The sequence below is a fragment of the Elephas maximus genome, chromosome 16 (assembly GCF_024166365.1).
Source record: "Elephas maximus indicus isolate mEleMax1 chromosome 16, mEleMax1 primary haplotype, whole genome shotgun sequence".
Classification (NCBI taxonomy): domain Eukaryota; kingdom Metazoa; phylum Chordata; class Mammalia; order Proboscidea; family Elephantidae; genus Elephas; species Elephas maximus.
Window position 1 is genome coordinate 39,014,309 of NC_064834.1, and position 22,715 is coordinate 39,037,023.

Here is a 22,715-nt window from a genome sequence, read left to right on the forward strand (position 1 = left end):
TTTCTCAATCCTTGAGTTTGCCCTAGATTTTCAGAACTTAACCTATACTACATTTTCGAGATGAAATACTATTAGATATTTTTCAGTATGGTGAGAAAAAAAAAAAACACAAATTGTTTAAGAAAACCTTCGTCTAGTTTGGGCTCTGCTACCTAGAATAGTTCTCGATGTACCACAGATGCTGCAGTCCTTACTGAAATGGATGATTCACAGGCAAATGCTGCAGCTCAGTGGGGAGTCCTGTGCGACCATCAGTAGTTAAATTAATATCCTCAGGGTTGGGAACGATTTATTTGTTAAAAATATGTTAATGTGAATTGAAGTTTACCCTAACAAAAGAATACTCTCATTCACATTGATTGTAATATAGGTGGTCTTGAGTGGGAGAGAATATTAGGCCTCTCAGGATTCTTAATAACTTGACTTACCTTCATGAAATGTGCCATGAGTGTACACATCATTTCATGTGAATGATAGAAGGAGAATGAGATTTTCAAGCTTCCTTCTACTTCCAGGGTTCTTAAAGGTGGGACTGGTAGTGGTAGAGGTGGGGTGGAGTGCTAGGTTAGCGGAAGAACATGAACTGAAAATTGGCTAACCCAAATCTTAGAAAGAGGTAAGGGGAGCAAGTGAGGTTTGAAACAACACATTTGACATAATCTCATTTTTAGAAAATGAATTTGAAAAGCCACTTTTTTTTTCATAATGCAAATTACAACATATATGTTGGCAAGAAATATGAAAAAGAAGTGTCTGGTTTTTAGGGATCAGTCAATCGCAGTGTGTTGTAGGGTAGGAGGCAGGACAAGAAATTAGTCTCCCTGGGGAGTTTTTATTAGGAACCCCAGGACAGAGGTTTTACTTCTATCAAAAAAAAGCACGAGCTGGACACAAAAGAAGCTCATGATAAAGTCACAGTTTTAACTAATTTCTCTAAACTTTATTTATAAAGTGAGGATAATAATATTCAACTTACAAGGCTGTTGTGAGGAGTAAATGTAATATATAAAGCACTTATCACAGTGCCTCACTCAACAAAGATTATGGGTATGGAGTTTTAAAAGGTTCAGTAACATTGTTCTAGTTTCTAATTTCATTCCTTTTTACTTTTCAAACTCCTGTGATAATTTATTGTAAACCCAGGCTATGGAAAATGTCTCTTTGTTTCTTATACAGAAATAAATAGTATGAGAGGATAAACACATTCTTTTATGTGTAATTTGAGATGCAATTATCACATACACAAGAGAATATATATGTATATAAACCAGTAGTTGCCTTTGAACCAACTCTGAATCTTGGTGACTGTATGTGTAGATAGAAGGAGGGGAGGGTGAAGTGAGGCTGTGAGGCCGACTCACAACTTCCCCCACCCCCGATAAACCCACCAAAACCCAGTGCCGTCGACTGGGTTTTGGTGGGTTTATACAATGTGCAAACCATACTCATGAGAGCTCAAGACTCGTATTTCTACAGTATATAGGGTCTTAGATAATGCTCTCTGCCCACCCAGTTTTTAGGACTTGAGATTTCTTTAATTAAATACTGAATTGGAAATTCAAGTTACTTCCAAATACTTCAGACCTTTACAGAGGAAGCAATTTCTAGCAAGTTTCTACTGTGGCAAACTAATGAGGCAAGATTTCCACACCCCGTGGCAAAGATAAAACATTGCTGATTTGTGGAATCCCTGTTACAGGGTGCCTCAGGAAGCTCTTGGCCAAGTGGACAAGAGCTCCTGTTAGAGTCCACCCCACCTCCATCATTCCTTAAGCTCCTGCTTTTGTTTGCATATGCAGGAAGCAGATCTGGTTTTGTCAGACAGGGGTTTTCTTCTCCAAAGAATACTGTCAAGCAAGCCTCAGGAGACTGGTTTCAAATTGGAGGATTGTTTCTACCCTCTTTGATGAAGCAGATAGTTGTCTCTGGAGCTTACTACTATCCCTTTAAAATAAGGTACACTTTTATATTCCTGCAAGTGTAACTCAGGGACTGTTAAAGATCCAACTAGAATTACGGGCTAGAAGAAAAGATAATGTCTCATTGAGATACCTCTACTTCAATGTACTGTTCCATAGTACAGACTTTAAAATATAGATTCTTAAAAATATCACAGAAATAAAACAACAGAAGGAAAAAAGAGAAAAATGGACTGAACTTTGTGGCAACTTTGCTCATAAAGAATTTGAAATTTTTATTACTATGCAGAAATATGTTTTAATATTCCCTGTAGGACAGAAGCTCCCGGAGAGCAAGGATCTTGGCTGTCTTATTCACACGAACAGCTACAACAATGCCTGGCCCATAGTTAAAATGAAATAAATATTCATTGAATGTGTGATTGATGAATAACTTATGTAGACAGAAATAATTTGGAGGCAAAGGGAATACACATACATTCTTCTGCAGTCAATTTTTGGATATGAATCTTTTTCTTTTAAAATGAAATGTGCCATAGAATTCTTTAAAAATGCTGACCAAAACTTACAGAGGATAAAGAAAGTTCATAGTTATCACATAAAATTATTTAATGAACATTTTGTTCTCGTGAACATTAAAGATCTTTGTAGAAGAGTCTGACAAAGGCATGAGAGGAAGGCACGAATGATCACTACTACCAAGTGAGATATTACCATAAATGAGGTAAATTACAACTTTAGAAAAGCTTTTTAAAATTGGTAAAATATATAACATATAGTGTAACAATCTATGGGTTTTCTGTAGTACCTTTGTATAGCTAATTTTGTCTAATACTAGGAAATATATTTCAACTATTTTTTACATTCTCTGACAGAGTTCATACTCCCCAAATATTCCATGTGCTCCCTGATAATTTCCAGTCTAACTGCCAGGTAAGTAGGAGCTATATAACTAGTTTTGGTCAATGGACTATGAGGGGAAAAGAAGTATTGTCACATCTAGGCCACAGCTGTTAAAAATTGTGTCACCTCCATTTCTTTCTTACCTCCTTGCTGACCTTAGGGACATGTGCCACATGTCAAAACTTGAAGATGGATAGAGCTGCCCAACCTGTATCCTGTATTGCTGTAAGCCACAGATAAGAATTTGAGTCACACCTATTTATTACCCTAATACATATTCCTTATTTCAAGTGTACAACTTTTTACATGATATATACCTTGGAAACAAAAGGACTTAACACATCTCATATTTCAAATCTGATATCCCCAAATCACTACCCTTTAGTGATTTAATAGATCTCATTAATTCATTAGTCACTTAACAAACATTTAATTGAGAACTTGCTGTATATTAAGCTCTAGACCAGGTGTTGGAGGTACAGAGTTGAGCAAAGAAAATGGAGTCTCTCCATTCATGAGCCTTATCGTTGAAGAGGAAACAGACATTAAACAAATGATCATACAAATCAGTGTACAGTTACTAAAAATTAATTTAAAAATAGGGTGCCATAAAAGGTTACAACAGGCAAACCTAATTAAATTGAGAATTCACATAAGGCCTTTGTGGAAGAGATACTGAAACTGAAACAGTCTAGGCAGAGAAAACAAAATATAGAAAGGTCTTGAATGAGAAAAACCATGGCAGGAAAGAGTGGTGTGGTGTAACTAGAGATCTATGTAAACTAAAGGGTGAGGGGTGGCAAGACAGGCATGTACTACATCAGAGGTCAGTAAAATATGGCCCTCAAGCCAAATCTTGCCCATCACTGTATTTATAAATAAAGATTTATTGAAACACAGCCATCACCATTGTTTTACATATTGTCTATAGCTTGTGTTATAGCAGTAGAGCTGAGTAGTTTCAACAAAGACCATGTGGCTCACCAAGTCTAAAATATTTACTATCTGGCTTTACAGAAAAAGTTTGCTGACCCCTGAACTAGATCATTCAGGGCCCTGTAGATCATGTTAAGGATGTGAGAGTTAATCTTATGTACATTAAAGGGCTTTGAACAGGAACTGAGTTATGTTTTAAGACAATTAGTATCCTAGCCCTGTCAAAATAAAGTACTACTAAGTGAGTGTCTTAAGATGACAAAAATTTATTGTCTCACAGTTGTGGAGGCTAAAAATCCAAATCAACTTGTCAGGTGGGCTATTGTCCCATCTAATTTTCTCTGGGAAGATCCTTTCTTATCTCATCCAGCTTCTGGTAGCCCAGACACTCTTCGGCTTGTAGAAGCATGGCTGACCTTCCTCAGTCTCTTTTCCTCTTTGGTAAGGACACCACTCAGATTACAACCCACCCTACTCCACTATAACCTTATGTTAACTGATAACATCTTCAAAGACCCTATTTCCAAACAAGATCACATTCACAGACACCAAGGATTGGGACTTCAACATATCTTTTTTGGAGGACACAATTCAATCCATAACACTGGCTATGTGAAGAATGAACTGTAGAGGGAAAAGCATGGCAAGGCCAAGAAAGATAAGATGGTGTCTTGGATTAGGTAGTGACAGTGGCAATGAAGAGAAGTAAGCTCAAAGACTATTTTGTAAGCAATAATCAATATTATTTGGTGATGGATTGAATATTGAGGAAAAAGGGCGGGGGGGAGGAACCAAGGATGATTCTTGATTTTTGGCTTAAGGAACTGAAATGGAGAAGACTGAAGGAGGAAACAATTCAGATTTGGGAAGGTACATAATCAAGAACCCGTGGTGAACATATTAAGTCTGACCTTAACATATACAGTTTTAAAAAAAAAAAAAAGAGAGAAAAAACCTCTCACAAATGTCTTTCAAATTCTACTATCTGCCAAGGACTGGAATAATCTTTCTACTATGTCCTATGCATTATTTCCCTTACAAGTTTTATAGATTCTGCCATTTAATAAAAAAGGCCACATTTAGTGGGACTGCATATATTTCAGGAACTGTTTGGAAGAAGTTTTTTCTTTGGCTAAGACCTCCCAAGTTTTAAGAAAACATGTATTTATCCTGGGTCACAACGAGATTTTCAGCCTGTAGCAGTTTTTATTTGCGCTGCCAAAAGCAAAAATGGAAGGGTTTCAATAGTCCTTTAATTGGGCCTTGCCCAGGTCCCTAGAGCAGAGGATCTGTCCTAACTCGCACTTGGTTTTTCAGGACCTCACTGGAGTTCTGCACTGTGTAAGAAAGTCCTGTTTTTTTGTTTTTGTTTTTTATGATGATAGTCCACTAAAATGCTCCACTTTCCAAATACTCACCAGCAATAAGCAGCCACTCCTTATTATACATCGTTAGTTTGGCCTACTCAGCATCATGCCCCATATGAAATTTTGTGTTGAGTGGTATTATGACTGGACTCTTTTCCACAATGGGGCAAAGTTTTCCCCTTGAGACAGCATGCTGGTTTGCCTCTAAGGATATCACTTTATCATTACAGTTGCATAATTAGGTTCAGCTTTCGATTTGTAACTGTTCAAAAGGATTCTGTGAATGGATGAAATATGCCTCTGGGCTGGAGAATTTGACCTAAAGATTTGCTCTAGTTCATTTGGCTCATTAAAGTTTCTGCCTTCACGTTATAAAATATTGAATTTGAAAGATACGAGACTAATCAGATGGTGAAGTTTTTATTTATGATAGTGTCAAAATATCTCCGGCCCCTTTGTAGAGGAAATCTACTGGATTACTGTGGACATTCTTACCTTCTTTACCAATGAAACCCATGAAATTACCCTTCTTGTTATATTTTGATAGAAAAAAAAAAGATTGGACCTGGGTATTTTAGTGAAAGTTCTTAAATCAAAAAGGCTACAATCTTTATGATACTGTTAGCTACTACTGAGAAACCACTATTATGAATACAGTGGAAAAGAGAGCAGTTAATTTAGTTTTGAATAGAAAAGAGTGGATTACGTTCACCTGAGCTCAAGGGTCTAAAATGCCTTTCCTGACTCTATTAAATAATGTAAGGATATATAACAACAAGAAGGAATTCACTAGGCATGTTTATAACAGAAATCTATTTCAGTGAGGAAAACTGTATTTTAAATTCAAGGATGCTTCATTCTTACAAATATGAATTTGAAATATTTTATACTGAAGAATTCCCCATGTCCCACAGACCAGTTATAAATATTAATGGAATTTCAATAGGTTCTTTTCAGATTCCAATGTTTAATATTCATTCATACTATGCGGGGAATTCAATGTCCTGTACAGTACATGTGGCTCCTTCTCATTATATAAATGAGCACATATACTAAGTCTGCAGGGGCAACGATCATTAAAAATAGCAGAGCCCACATAGGATCTTAGAGGGCATATCAAAGCCTTCCCAGCTCACTAAATAACAAGAAAGTCACTGGCAATGAACGAGAGGGCTCTTTGGGCTAAATTGACTCAATGATGTCAGGTCTGGGCAAAAAGATGGATTGGTGACTCCAGACAGAGTTAAAATGCTAACTAATACAAAGTATCTATGAACCGCAATGAAATGATTTCCTGTGGTGAGATTCTGTACTCAGACTTTGGAACCTGCTCTTGTATTAGTCTCAGCCCTTTGATTTGCTGAGTGTTCTGGGACAATTTACTTCATAGTACCTTATTCTGTGGAGATACGTGGTAGTATAAGATTTTTTGAATAATTTTTATTCAAAAACTGATTTGAGAGTCCATAAAAAAAGAACTGCATCTAACTTAAGGTCCTCTGAGTTTAGCACCTTATTCAGGTAAAGAGATATCATTTGACCACCCTAATATGTAAGTGCAATTATTTTTAACAAAAGATAATATCTAACAAAACCTGTAGTGCTGACACTTTCTTTACTCCTCCCTTTTTCAAAATGAAGAAAAGTTTATATAACTGATAGACTGAAGCCATAAAATCATTTGTATGTGACAACAACTATAAAACAGTATCCACTGTGTGTCTATTATGTGCCAGGCATTATGGTAGGAGCTTTTTTTTTTTTGCATGTTTTATCTCATTCAATCCTTACAATATTTCTGGGAGACATTATTAACTTTATTTTTCACAGTTACGGTAGCTGAAGCTCAGAGTGATTAAGACATTTACCCATGATCACAGAGCTATTAGGTTGAAGCACATGTATTCTAGTTATTCGGCCATTTTTAACCTACAAAAATTTCAGTATCATATGGTTCAATCTAATTCAAAATGTTGAATTTCCCTTTGAAACTAGGTCTGTGTGATTCCTAAGTCCACTGCACCATGCTGGATAATACTGGTTATTTCTGATCATCCATCATAGCAAAAATAAAAGCATGAATTACATGATAAAGAATTCATCACTCAGTAAGCTGGGGTTCATATGAACTCATCGGTATGGCAAGGCATCATTTCATCTTAATACCATTCTGATACAAAAAGAGATAACTGATAAACTGCTGCAGAGAAATGGCATATTTGCAGAGCTTATCACATATTTGCTAAGTTAAACACCTCAGCTGGAGCACAGTTGTTCTTTAACCAAGTATTAAAAAGAAAATATCTTTCACAAAAGAACCGTGGGATCCTTTGAAGTGTAACCTTGGAAATCAAGGTCTGTGTTACAGGGCATCATTCAAAGCAGATGTATACACCCCAGAGAAGATGGTAAAATTGTTACTGAGAACACTTTTGTACCCCTTTGGGAAAAGGACTTGATAAAACTTCCATAATTACGGGCAAGCCACGGATACTATAGTCAAGTATTCCCAATGTTCTAGTCATGGTACAGAGAATCCAACAGAGGCTTTTCATCGCTGTAATGGCTAAGAACTCACATATGCTTTTCAATGGCTTCCAGATTCAGCAATTAAACAGAGAGCTCATTTTACGATTTCAAGGGCAGTGGTAATGGATACCTAGACTGTCTTGGGGATGAACAATTTGCTGACTAGCCATTCTTTTCCTTGTCTGCTAAGTAGGTGACCAGTGCTAAGTATTAATTCTCAACGTTATTTTAGGACCAAGGAAGGCCATCTCAGAGTTGCATAAAGAATGACTGGCTCAGCAACTATTTATTGGGCACCAAATACACATTCCTGTTACGCCATAATTTTAATGTCTTTTATTTTCAGTCTTGATCAAGATAAGAGGGATCAACTGATGTGTGTGTGTGTGTGTATGGACATGTGTTCCTGTTAAAGGATAAAAATTAAAGGATATAGCTTCTAATTTTGGAAAAATCAGCAGGCTCTGCAGACAGGGCATATCAATTCTGTAGCCCAACAGACGTTTAGATTGATCTGAGGAGAAGTTTTTGACAGTGAGGAAAGTGGTGGAATCTTTTCTGAGGGAGCTCTAGGCAAAAGAAAGGTCCTATCTCTCTGCCATAGTGTTGTGGTCCCAGATATAAATGGACCAGAATGAAGACTTCTCAAGTTCTCATCCAGCTCAACAAGTTTCACTGTGTCTCCCAGGACCGGAGGCTCACAAGCTGCCTGAAATTGACGTAGTCTACAATTCTGTTCTCAACTTGCAAAGGTTTTGAGATGCCTCTAGAATGATGAAAAACAGGCACTTGTCTGGGAACCAGAGCACAGCACATCATTTTGAGCCCTGGCTTACAACCCAGAGTGTTGACAGCTTCACTTCAGACGGCAGTCAGGACTTAACTTCAAGATCCTTCAAAATAGCTCAGTCCCACATAGACAGCCTTTTACCAATTTCCATCTCTCTCAGCAGATTGAAGTGGTTGCAGGTATTATGGAAAAAGCAAGTTGAGCTTTCTTTATTTGAGGACCAGAGGATGAGAAATTCTGTCTTAATTCAAAATACGGTTTTCAAACAGATGTGAGACTTGCCATATAGGCATCAGACTTCAAGTTTCTGCCAAGAAACCAATCTAAGGAAACCATAAACTCCTTACCTAATTTCATCCTATATGCTCCAAAAAGTGCCTGGACCTTTTTTTTTTGTTTTAAATTGTGCTTTAGATTAAGGTTTACAGAGCAAATTAGTTTCTCATTGAACAATTAATACACATATTGTTCTGTGACATTGGTTGCTGACCCCACAACATGTCAACATTCTTCCCTTCTTGACCTTGGGTTCCCCGTAATCAGCTTTCCTGTCCCCTTCTGCCTTCTCATCCTTGCCCCTGGGCTGGTGTGCCCATTTAGTCTTGTTTTGTTTTATGGGCTTGTCCAATCTTTGGCTGAAGGGTGAACCTTAGGAGTGATTTTAGTACTGAGTTAGAAGGGTGTCTGGGGGCCAAACTCTTGGGGTTTCTCCAGTCTCTGTCAGACCAGTAGGTCTGATTTTTTTTTGTAAGTTAGAATTTTGTTCTACATTTTTCTCCAGCTCTGTCCAGAACCCTCTATTGTGATCCCTGTCAGAGCAGTCAGTGGTGGTAGCCAGGCACCATCTAGTTGTGCTGGACTCAGTCTAGTGGAGTCTGTGATAGTTGTGGTCCGTTAGTCCTTTGGACTAATCTTTCCCCATGTCTTTAGTTTTCTTTAGTCTCCCTTGCTCCAGATGGGGTGGGACCATTGGACTACCCTAGATGGCCACTGACAATCTTTTAAGGCTCCAGATGCTACTCACCAAAGTACAATGTAGGACATTTTCTTTATAAACTATGTTATACCAATTGAGATAGATGTCCCCCAAGACGATGGTCCCCAGCCCTCAGTCCAGTAATTCGGCCCCTCAGGGAGTTTGGATGTGTCTGTGAAGTTTCCATGACCTTGCCTTGGTCAAGCTGTGCTGACTTTCCCCGTATTGTGTACTGTCTTACCCTTCACCAAAATTATCACTTATCTATTGTCTCATAAACCACTCTTTTAATACTTGATAACACTTTGACTTCCTCTCCATTTGAAAGTTCTATACTGATACCGTTTATCCCCTTTTATTGTTCTGACATTGTCGTCATTTATAGATTGACCTCTCTGGTTCCCTCCTGTAAATCTTTTAGTTTTGTTTTATCCTTGATAGTTTATTACCTAGGTTGGTATCTGGCTGATGCTGTCTTGTGTCCTAGATTCAGGTTGTTGTCTGATGTTGTTGGTTCTCTAACTGAAGGACTCCCTTTAATAATTCTTTTTTTTTTTAACCTATGTTTTATTTTTAAAATTTTTATTGTTCTTTAGGAGAAAGTTTACAAATCAAGTCTCTCATACAAAAATTTATATACACCTTGCTATATACTCCTAATTGCTCTCCCCGTAATGAGACAGCCCACTCCTTCTCTCCACTCTCTATTTTTGTGTCCATTCAGCCAGCTTCTGACCCCCTCTGCCCTCTCATTTCCCCTCCATACAGAAGCTGCCCACATAGTCTCATGTGTCTACTTGATCCAAGAAGCTCACTCCTCACCAGTATCATTTTCTATCCCACGGTATGGTCCAATCCCTGTCTGAGGAGTTGGCTTTCGGAATGGTTCCTGTCTTGGGCTAACAGAGGGTCTGGGGACCATGACCTCCAGGGTCCTTCTAGTCTCAGTCAGACCATTAAGTCTGGTCTTTTTATGAGAATTTGAGGTCTGCATCCCACTGCTCTCCTGCTTCCTCAGGGGTTCTCTGTTGTGCTCCCTGTCAGGGCAGTCATTGGTTGCAGCCAGGCACATCTAGTTCTTCTGGTCTCAGGCTGTTCCTTTAATAATTCTTGTAAGTTTGGTTTAGTTTTTACATAATCCCTTTATTTCTGTTTACCTGGAAATGTCCTAATTTTACCATCGTATTTCAGTGGGAGTTTTGCAGGGTATAGTATTCTTGATTGGCAGTTTTTTTTCTCTCAAGGTTTAATATATGTCATCCCATTGCCTTCTTGCCTGCATGGTTTCTGCCTAATAATCCGAGCTTAAAAAAAGTTTTTTTTTTTTTTTACTTTTTTAAACTTTATTATTTCCCATCTGTGTGTGACTTTTCTTTTTTCTTGAGCTGCTCTCAGGATTCTTTCTTTGTCTTTTGGTTTTAGCAAGTGTGATTATGATATATCTTGATGATTTTCTTTTGGGCTCTATCCTATACAGGGTTTGCTGAACTTCTTGGATGGTCGACTTTTCATCTTTCATGATATTAGGGAAGTTTTCTGTCAGCAAATCTCCAATGATCCTCTGTGTTTTCTGTTTTCTCTCCCTGCTCTGTAACTCTGATCACATGCACATTTTTGCTTTTGATTGTATCTCACATTATTCTCAGGGTTTCCTCATTTTTCTTCATTCTTTTCTCTGATTTTTCCTCAAAGTGGTATCCAAGGATTTGTCTTGAATTTCACTGATACTGTCTTCTATTGTTTCAAATTTGCTCCTAAAACCTTCTATTGCACTTTCCATTTCTGAAATCCTATTGTTTATCTTTTGGATTTCTAATTGCTGTTCTTGTATGATTTCTAGATGTTTATTTTTTTGACATTTTCTTCCTGTTATTTTCTCAATTCTTCCATTGCTTTGCCTGTGTTTTCCCTATTTTCTCTGTTTTTTCCATGATTTTGTCTATTTTTGTCTGCATTTTCCTTCATCTCTTGAAGAACCCTAAATATTAGAGTTTTTAATCCCTTACCACATAGTTCCAGTGCTTTTTCTTCTACTGGATGGTCATGTGTTATTTTATTTTGGTCGCTTTCTGGGGTCACACTGTTCTGTTTTTTTATGTTTTGATATTGTCTGCTGTCTCCGGGACATTCAGGAATTATTTTCTTCATTTATTGATTGTAGATTTGTTTGTTTCATCCTGCTTTTTTGTTTTATTTGGTTATGTCTGGGCAGGTGGGCTGGGCGTGTTTTGTTGCTTGCTTGCCTGTGGACATACTTCTCACTACCTTGTCCAGGTGGGCAGGGTCAGTCACTCAGCTATAGTGCAGCAGGGTGGGTCCAGTGGGGCTGGAGGGGTGGGGATGGTAGTTTGTGGCACAAGCCAGGGCTGATGGGGCAGGGCTGAGGGATAGTGCAGGACGGGGTCTGAGGGACTGTGTTGGTGCCGTTCGGGGGTGTGGCGCTCAGCGCATGGTGCAGATAGATGGGAGGGGAGGGAGAGAATGTGATGTGTGGAGCTAAGTGGGTGAGTGAAAGAAGAGAAACAAAAGCCAAAAAAAAAAAAAAAAAGGGTAGGGGGTTGGTAAGCATGTTTCCCTGCTTACCAAGTGCTCTGTCTCCTGTTGGGAGCTCCTTGAAGTTGCATTCCTATACTTCCTGTCCTAGATTCTTGGTAACTGAGGTCCAAGATGGCAAATCCAGGTGGCAGTGAGCTGGTGTCTGTCCAGCTGAGCGACCACGGCTATTGGATAGCTGCAGATGCCATGTGCAGGGAAGAAAGGCGGGTGGTGAGAAAGTGTTTACCCCTGGTTACTGGGTGCTCTGTCTCCTGTTGGGAGCTCCTTGGGATTGCCTTCTCATACTCTCTGTCTGCGTCTCTTGGTGGCTGTAGTCCAAGATAGCTAATCCATGCTGCATTAGCTAGTAGGGGACCTTCACTCCATAGCTCTTCTTGTTCTCTGTTCTCTGTCAGTTTCTTATTCCATTCAGTGCTTGATCGAGTTCTTAATTCCTTCATTTGATACTTAGGGGGTTCCAAGATTAACGTTCGTATCCATTTTACTTAGTTTTTTAGGTCTTTGCTGCAAGGGGATGGCATGGTGCGTCTGTCTGTAGTGCTGTGTTGGCTCCGCCCATGCTTGGACTATCTTGATGGAACAAGAAGGAGAGCAGAACGCTGGAAAATATGAAACCTGGACTGTTTACCTTATCTGCCAAGCCTCTCTTCTCCTACTGAGGTCACTAACAGCATTTCATGGGTCTTTATCTAGATGTTATTATGATACTGACACTGACTGCAGAGCTACAGGCTATATAGGCTGACACTATGGGCAACACAGTCACTGAAGTGGCAAATCTCACCACTGGAATTGTTCCCCTGACTAATAAGGTGTATTCAGAACTTCACTACATACTAATGAGCAGCCTTGGGAAAGCCTCCTGACTCTTCTGTCTTCAGTTTAATCAATTTAAAATTAAATAACAGAACATGCCTCATATGATTGTTGTGGGAATGACAACAAAGTCCTCTCCGTGATTTTGCTATATTTTCAGGAGTATCATATTATTATGGCTCAGGTCTCTTGCTTATGTGAAAACATCATTCTCTGTCTGCACAGGGGTGCTGTTCCTTTATCTCTGATTTGGTGTTGGACATAACATGGATACAGCCCACTTTCACTGATTTACACATCAAGCTTCCACTAAAAAGGAACCATGGATATAAAGCTATCGCTCATATCAGAACGGTGTTAAAGCTTTAGAGATTACAGCAAGGGGTCATGAAGTAAACTCCACAGCAAACAAATTAAAAATCTATACAATAACCCCTCAGGTCAAGCCATAGCTCTCAGCAGTCAGCATTTTTTCTTTCTCTTTCCCTTTCTTTGCTCCTTCCCCTCCCCATTGTCTGAAATTTTCTCCTCAATTAAACAGAGTAATTTAGCTCTCCTTGCTCCCACTCCCAAACTGGCATCTAGTCTCTTTTAGGTACTAGCAGACAAAAGAACCAACCCGTTAAAAGGATTGTGATTATAAATAGCAAAAATTAGCTGCTATTACATTTAATACAGCAGTTTCTTCTTTAGAGAATAGCTACATACCTTGTTACTTGACCTTTATTAGTGGGGGAAGCCAGTGGGATGGTAGTAGTTGCTACCTGTGCACCCCATGCTAATTCTTTCCTCCTTGGTTTGCTTTTGCCTTTCTCACCTCCTTACAAAGCCAACAGACAGCGGGATTTCTCCTTGCTGTTTCTGTTCTAAATTGGCAGCAGCGATAAGTCTGTTAGCGTTTTCTGTTGCTCTCATCTATGACCTGTAAATTTCACATCCATACATTTATTCATCATAAACAGTCATCTGATTCTCATTCTCACCTTCTCCCCCATGAATATTGGATAGAAACTACACTAGGTCACCAACACATCTGGCTCTTATGTTCTGGACCAATTCTTAGCCAACCTGAAGGTCTTCTGTAAATCTCTGTCTGACAGTCACAGGTTTAGGCCAATACAAATGAATACAACTCTCAGAGGGTGGGGTGGGCAGAACACAAAGCTAGAATGTTGACACAAAAAGGGACTAAGGATATTTAAACTTTGTGATTTACTTCTTAGTGTGGATGCTATATTAATCTGTAATTTGGAATTGTTTATAGCTGCAGAAATGCCAAGTGGTTGTAGACTCCAGACTTTCTTTACCCTTCTGCTCGCTAGTTCTTGGACATTTCGTAAGTTACTGGCATCTACTGAATTTTTAAGAGCCTCAGGAGAAAATTAAATAATAGGCCATAGTAAAGTTTCTGATTTATTCATGGGTCTAAATGTTCTATAGCCTCCATTTTTCATTTCCTCACCTAAACCAAAAAAGAAAAACAAACCCAAAGCCTTCGAGTCAGTCGATTCTGATTAAAGAAAGGAGATTACTGGGTTCATGGATTCTTTAAAAAACTTATAATCTTGTCACATGTTTTGATCATAGGTGTTGGTTAACACTGTATATGTTGTTGTTGTTACATGCTGTTGAACTACCTTGTATAAGAGAATGAAAGGTTGCCCAGTCCTGTGCCATCTTTACAATCGATGCTATGTTTGAGCCCACTGTTGCAGCCACTGTGTCAATCCATCTTGTTGAGGGTCTTCCTCTTTTTCACTGACCCTCTGTTTTACTAAGCATGGTGTCCTTCTCCAGGGATTGGCCCCTCCCGATAATATGTCCAAAGTAAGTGAGATGAAGTCATGCTATCCTCACTTCTAAGGAGCTTTCTGGTTATACTTCTTCCAACACTGTATATACCAGAGAAATCAGTGTATCCCTTTATATTCTTGAGAACTCTTACTTGACTCCAAGTCACTTGTTCAACAGAGTCTTGTGGGCCTGTTCCCTTCAAAATTTCTCGTTTGAGTAAATTCATGAAACTTATTGTTCCACAAGGGCAGAGGCTATTGAATCCCCAGTGCTCAGCATGATGCCTAACGCAGAGAAAGTATTCAATACATATTTGTAAACATTTGTTCAATTAAACACTTTGAGAATGAAAACATAAATCAAATATTGAGTATTCAATTTTGCTGAAAGAAGCTTCCATAGGATATTTTTTACCCAATAACATACTCCACAGGATATATTTAATAAAATTTATTTTTAATATATATATTTTTTGCTGCTTTTCCACTTTCCCTTCATCTCTGGCACTGAGTTTCATACTGAATTAACTTGTTTGGCAAGTGGGAAGCTGAGTGTTATCCTGGAAGTAAATCTTTGCCATTGAGGATAGCTTGACAGGGAAACCAGAGGCTGAAAGCGGTCTGCTGCTTGTTTTTACTTGGGCACAAGTGTTCTCCCTACAAAATGGGCTGAGTTAGTTCATTCTCTAATGAATGTATGTTTTTGTTTTTAAAAGTGGGAAATATTATGTGAAATAAAAATATTATGAGAAAATAACTTGTGTCTATTAATATTAAATGACAACAAACATTTATTTTTATATATACATATATATATTTTATATGTGTATTTTATATATATACACACACGTATATATTTTCCCCACTGTGAGGGAGCATCCCAAGATCTGATATTACAATCATGTGATATTCTATAGCACCAATGTAACAATGAGATGGATATTTGGAATTAGCATTTGACTGCTGTTAAAGTGTCTTAAGAGATTTCTATGGGAAGCATCAGTTATATAATTGAATTATAAATGACTATGTCTATTATATTTTTTTTATGTCTATTATATAGAGGACATAATACTATGAATTTTGCAACTGGTTACTACTTGTTATTATTTTAAGATGGTGATTGCTGTTTTATCTGAGAGCTCTGTTTCTGCAGAGCTGTTTAAGATTTTAAAACAAAAGCCTAAACTGGAAATCTGGCAGCTTTTCATTACCATTCTTTTCCTTCCCTTCTCCCCCCTTTTCCCCTCTCCTCCTTCTTCTCGCTTTTCGTTTTTTGTTCTACTTTATAAAGTTCTACCTCTCTGGATTGCATTTTCTGCAAGTTCAAATAATTCTTCGTTTTCAAATCCTAAGGTAGACCATTTTGTGCTGTCAATTGCATGGATGTCTGTTTTATTGGAATATCATGAACTCCCGGAGGTGAACTCAAGGTTACTGGATTTACAGCCCCGGCCCAACCCAATTATTTACAGGATTTCATATTATGCCCTTGGCTTTTATAAAGAGTTGGTGTAATAAACAACCATATGGAATAAAATTTCTGTATCTTTTGTAAAAACAGCCACATTACCTTAGTGTTTGTTACTGAAGAATCCTAACAATAAATTCCTTACAAGGATAAATTCCACACAGTGAAAAAGTTTGTTCATTTGTTTGTTTTCGTTTTAGACGTGTTGAATTATTTTCTTTGATCATATACTGGATACTATGTATCTATGGTTACTGACCATCACATTTCTGAAGTTGCAGATTGTATTAATCTCCTCAGGCTGCTGCCTATCGGCTATTTTACTGATCATTAGCATTCTTCCAGATGGTGAACAACAAACCACAAAAAACTAAACCCATTGCTGTCGAGTCAATTCTGACTCATTGTGACCCTATAGGACAGAGTAGAGCTGCCTCATAGAGTTTCCAAGAAGCGCCTGGTGGATTCAAATTGCTGACCTTTTGGTTAGCAGCTGTAGCTCTTAACCACTATGCCACAAAGGATGCCAAAATCCAGACCAATCATTTTCAGGGTTACTTGTAATTTTACTTATTTAATCTACCCTGATGCTTGTCTGGAAACCTTGGTGGCGTAGTGGTTAAGTGCTATGGCTGCTAACCAAAGGGTTGGCAGTTCAAATCCACCAGGCACTCCTTGGAAACTCTATGGGGCAGTTCTACTCTGTCCTATAGGGTCATTATGAATCGGAATCGACTCGACGGCACTGGGTTTGGTTTGGTTGGTTTGATTCTTATCTACATGGATAACAGAGGGCTGTATTCATCTAAGTTAGGCTTTTATATTTATGTCTATTGCTTTGGAGAATACTATCTAAATAAAACACTGAAATTAAAAATTATGTTAATAGATATCCTAGGAACCCTGGTGGTGCAGTAGTTAAGAGCTCGGTTGCTATCCCAAAGGTGTGTAGTTTGAATCCACCAGCTGTTCCTTGCAAGCCCTATGGGGGCAGTTCTTCTCTGTCCTGGTCACCATCAGTTGGAATCGACTCAATGGCGATGGGTTTAGACACTAATTTATTATTTGCTATATGCCCTGTGAAGCTCTTTATAATCTCAAACCTTTTAATCCTCAATAAAGCTTTTGGGGTTGGTGTTATTTTCCTTAACTTACAGATGAGGAAACAGATGGTTTGCTATTTGCCTAACATCACACAGATAGTAAGTGGTATAGAACTGAGTTGAATCCAGGTAGTCTGACTTCAGGACCTTCTGACTCTAAATTCAAGATCTTGGGAGGGAACTCACAGACCTTCTTGGGAGGTAACGTATCCCATTTGTGGCACTATTCCCTATGCCTTCTACATGACAGATATTGCCAATCACTGGTAGAATTCTTTCCCGCTGTGTCTGGACCCAGGCTTGGAATAAGTCTTAGTTTTGCCCTAGATGGCAACTACCTGTTGAATGATCCATGTTTATCTTGAAACTTATTTAACATCCATGTAAGTCTAATCTGCTCCTTTTACCAGAAAGACCTAAACTAAGTGTTTTGGCTGAGACTGAGATATTCACCTAACCTACTTTTTCTTCCTACATACATAGGTAGACTACAATTCCAGTTTCCCTTCCATATACTGCATTTTTTGCAAATAATGTGCCCACACATATAATGTGTGGAAATAATGAAATTAACTAAAACAGTTTTGGCATAGCGTGCCTACACATGTACTACACGTCTTGTGACATTTCCAGGAGTGAATTTTGGTCTCATTTACCTGTCCTCCCAGATTACAGAGAAATCATATTGTTTATTCTCTTCCATTCCATTCATTTTCTTTAACCTCCTGCTTATGTGTATAAAAAAGGATCCCTGGTGATCCCTGGTGGTATAATGGTTAAAGCGATTGACTGCTAACTGAAAGGTCAGTGGTTCAAAACCACCAATGGCTCCATGGGAGAAAGATGTGGCAGTTTGCTTCCATAGAGGTTTACAGCCTTGGGAACCCTGTGAACTGGAATTGACTCTATAGCAGTGAGTTTGGTTTGGGTATGTGTATAAAAATAGACCAAAAACACTACTTTTGATCATAATTGTGTAACAAACGTATAAGCCATGGTCAAGAAGTCATGGATAGAGTTTGGTAGTCCCCCAATGATTGGAAAATAAACAATCGAAATTGTGTGTTTCTATTAATTTCAGTTAATAATTATAGTACATTAACTCAACAGTTGAATACGAAAACCAGATCATCTTATGTGAAACCATTAGGTTATGTTAGGTCTTACTTTATAGTTTAATTATGTCTTCTTAGCGTCAACTGAAGTCAGTAACATGTAAAAAAAAAAATGGCATAATGTGCTTATGAAAATAATGTGGGGGGGGTGGGTTGCATGGTTTGAAAAAAATGTATAATGCACGCGTGACTTGCAAAAAAATATGGTAGATGTGGACACACGACTGTGTTCTACCCAACAGAGTGTGAACAGACAGATGTGCACCATTTCTAGGCCCAGCCCTAAAAACCTCCAATGTGTTCTCTTTCATTCTTTTTTCTACCCACTGATTCGATGCCTATAAGTACAGTGGCTTTGTAAGGTACCCTATGAAGTTGGCAGAGTTAAAAGACGGAACAAGCCTAGGGCCCTGAATTACCCTTTTGAAGAAAGTTACCTACCAACCTGTTTGGACTTTACATGAGCAAGAAATACATTTCTGTCATGCTCAGGCCATTAAAATGGTTGAGTGTATTTGTAACAGCAACTAGCATTACAAACACAAGGTTATTCAAGGTCACGTTGCTAATGAGTTTCAGAGCCAGAGCTTGAATCAAGGTCTTTTGAGTCCAAATTTTTCCCACTATGCCAATCTTATCAGTCATTAAAAATAAATATTGCACGTTGATGATAAAGCCCTTATTTTAATCTAAATTGTCTCAAATTCTAATCACACCAAGATTTGAGTTCTTCTGTAACAAGGGTTCTTTCATCTCTAAATAATCTCAGGTACCTCCCTATTGATGCCTTCAGGAGCAGAGGGCCCTCCACTCCTTTTTCTGGCCTAGAGTTCCTTCCCAGGTATGAAGCACGTCAAGGTCAGGGTTTCTCTTGGGAAATCATTTCTGTGGGATGTGAATAGATGAAATGGCCAAATAAAATATTCTATGGCATAACACATTGGGGAAATTCTAGGTTTAATGAAGTAAAAAGGCTTTCTGTAGGAATATCCTTTAAAATGATAATATTCCCTCAAACTCTATAAAATATGGTTAAAGTCTACAGCATTTCAATGGACTAGTGTTCCATGGAACACATTTTGGAAAAAATAAACCTAAGTATATTTATTGGATCATGCCATAATTACTGGTACTTGAAGTTGGGTCTAGTACATCTTGGAATTTTACCCCTTTTGTCTAAAGAGACTTTGGTTCTGGTTCTGGCCTTCTGCACAAACTGCCTACTCCTGACATCTGACAAACGATTACTCCTTGACCTTTTGTCTGGTTTAGGCCACTAATCCCTTATCCTATTGTTCTCTTCAAGACTTAACAACAGACTGTATTTTGTGATCGCAACCCTGCCAGCCTTTGTCTGTCTTGTTGCTGCCCTATCTTGACAGGCGTAAATGCTCATTAGTTGAGTGTGTGTGTTACAACATTAATTTCTTGCTTCAATCAAAAGCCTCAAAGAAAAGTTGGGTGTAGGGTAGTGTTAGTAGCATAAAGAAACATGTCTTACAGACCTAGTTAAATATCCGTATCAATAAAACACAGTGAAGTTACATTATATGGGCATTTATATTACCATGTGAATTCCACTAGACATAGTTAGCACCTTGCCCCCCAGAGAGTGAGAAAAATAAATGCAAGGCAGTTAGATTTAATGTTAGGGAAGGCTATTACTGAAGGCCTCGCATAATTTAAAACCTGCATAATCCAAGATTAATTTTCCATAAAACTGACAAAGAAAAGCAGATATTTCTTTGCCAGCTGAAGAAGTAACACCACAGACCATAGCAAAAACATGGCTTCCAATTCACATGGCCCATCGGCTTTAAAATTGTGTGACTGTTAACTTAAAAAAAAAAAAAATTATTTTTGTGTTTCTGTTATTTAAAATACTGCCAATAATGTGAGTTTATTAATATTTTTATGTTGTACTCTTTCAAATTTACGTAACTCTGATTTTATAAATTGCTACTACATTGTAGTAGGGGAGCTCTCACCCATGATCCCACCCTATTTGTATGCCTGGGTTTACTCTGTTAGGACGTATGACTCTGTTATTTCTTTCCTTCCTATATAGCTTCCTTCCTATATGCCTTTCATATAACAGAAAATATCACTCTGACCCATAAATGCAAATCAATTATTTTATCTGGCCTCACCCAAAGAAACTGAAATCTACTGAATATTGGAAAAATGACTGTACTGAACTTACTGAAAGTTGATATGGCTTTTCAAAATGTTATGTAGTTTTAAGGGATTATAATGGTCAACTTGGCTGCGCCATGATTCTCAGGGGTTTGGCAGTTATGATGCAGTTTGGCAGCTATGTAATGATGTAGCCACCTCCATAATGAGATCTGATGTAATACAATCACCTCCATGATGAGATCTGCTATGAGCAGCCAGTCAGTTGAAAGGGAGTTTCCCTGGGGGCGTGGGGTACATCTAATGTATCTGGACTTTCTAGCAGAGCTCATGGGCCTTTGCTCTCTCTGAATCCTGCATCTGGCTCCTGTTCATCTGACCTCCTGTTCTTGGGACTTGAGCGGGCAGTTTACCTTTCAATCTTGAGATTTGTCAGCCTCCACAGCCTGTGAGCCAGCGGCCTGCCAGCTTACCTGCTGACCTTGGGTTTGTCAGCCCCTGCAGCTGCATGAGTCAGGAGAAGCCTACAGCCTGATCCACAAACTTGGGACTTTCCAGCCTCTACAACCATGTGAGCCATTTCCTTGCTATAAATCTCTCTGTCTCTCTCTTTCTCTCTCTCTCTATATAAACACTTCACTGGTTTTGCTTCTCTAGAGAACCCAGCTAAGACAAGAATTTTCAAAGGTAATTCTGAGTATATGTGATTATTCTCTTCAAGTGCCAACTTTAGAACTTCGTCTCCCACATGAGATGTGACTCTACTTGAAGATAATTGACACTACTGGTTGCCAACCCAGCATCCATTACCCCCTTCTTTTTTCCTAACAAATCCCTCTTTTATTCAGGTTCCAGGTCCAGAAGTAGACTTGATTCCTGTAGGTTATCAAGTTAATTATACTCTCTTTGTCAGTGATTGGTTTAAGATTGGTCAAGTGACCCAATTTTGGCCTATGAGATACAAGGAGAAGTCAGCTGAGGGGCTTCTGGAAAGATTTCCTCGACTCTTAGAAAAGGATGATGGCAGTGATAGTTCCTCTTCTTCCTACACATGTTGTTGGGTGTAGATGTGACTCCAACAGCTACTGCCATCTTGTCACCAGTCCTCTGAGAATGATGTCAATATCAAGAGTAGCAGAGAGCAGAAAAGGATGAACCCTAGGTCCTTGAAGATATTGCTCAGTTCGTGAATCAACCAATCCTGGGGCCTGCTCAACCTCTTCCTCTTAGGTAATATAACAAATGTTCTTATTGTTTAAAGACTTTTAGATTGTTTTTTGTGTTACAGACAGATGAATGGACTCTAACAGATATTGTATCTTTGAAAGCAATACCGCAAAGATAATGTCTAATTGATGGCATGTAATGAGAAGACCAACGGCTATTTTCCTTCTCTCAGAACAAAGCAATTTAGAGTTAAAAATAATGGTTAGCCCATTGCTGTTATAGGGCTTTTCATGAACTGCCGATTGTACATATATTTGGCATAACATTAACATAAACATTCCAGCCCTTAGGGAGTTTTAAGTTATAAAAGAAACATTTTTCTAAGATTATGTGCTCTGATATAAAAACCATACTCCAGCCCAGTTCTATCATTATAAAGCTCTGGCAGCCAAGAGACATTAGATGGTGATTTTATCACCCAAGACTTCTAACTAATGGCTTGATGAAACCATTGCTGCCTCATAAAACACCATAACAAATTGAAACGACAATTCCTTACATGAGTTTAGTTGTTTTGGATCATTATAGATTATTTCACATAAAACAGTGTCTCAGGAGCCACCACAACATGTAAATAAGAACACATTTTCACCTTTATGCCTAAAATAAATCAGTTATGTTTTTCTTGCAGTTCAAATCTAATTTTCATAACTATTTTCAACAAAAAAGGTGAGTGTAAGTTTTATCACATTCTAGTAAAGCTCTTACAAAACACCTTACCTATCATTTTAGCTACATGGTATATGAAGATATTTTACTTATTCTTCCAGATGAAATGTAAAAAATAACAAGATTATATTCAAGTGAAGAATTTTACATAGCATAGTAAAATTTACTTTTTAACCTAGCCTGGGAAGTGGAAAGAGCAGCATTTATCAAATTAAAAAAAATAAAACAACAAACTCTACCAAGGAAAGAATGATTAGAGACACATTTGTATATAGATGGATCCACATTAAAGCAGAACTTGGACTGTTCTGAAATCTTGAATCTTCTGACACTATTTTCATGAACTGAGTAATACAAACCATGTGGCGAATGATTTTCTGAAAAACTTCCCTGGTTTCACAGTATATTT

The 22,715-nt window shown here is 38.2% G+C and overlaps 1 protein-coding gene across 2 annotated transcripts in view; it reads right to left on the minus strand.

The window, feature by feature from the left end:
- RNLS (renalase, FAD dependent amine oxidase) overlaps positions 1-22,715 on the minus strand; it is a 331,811-nt gene that overhangs the window by 36,580 nt on the left and 272,516 nt on the right. The window lies entirely within an intron of this gene.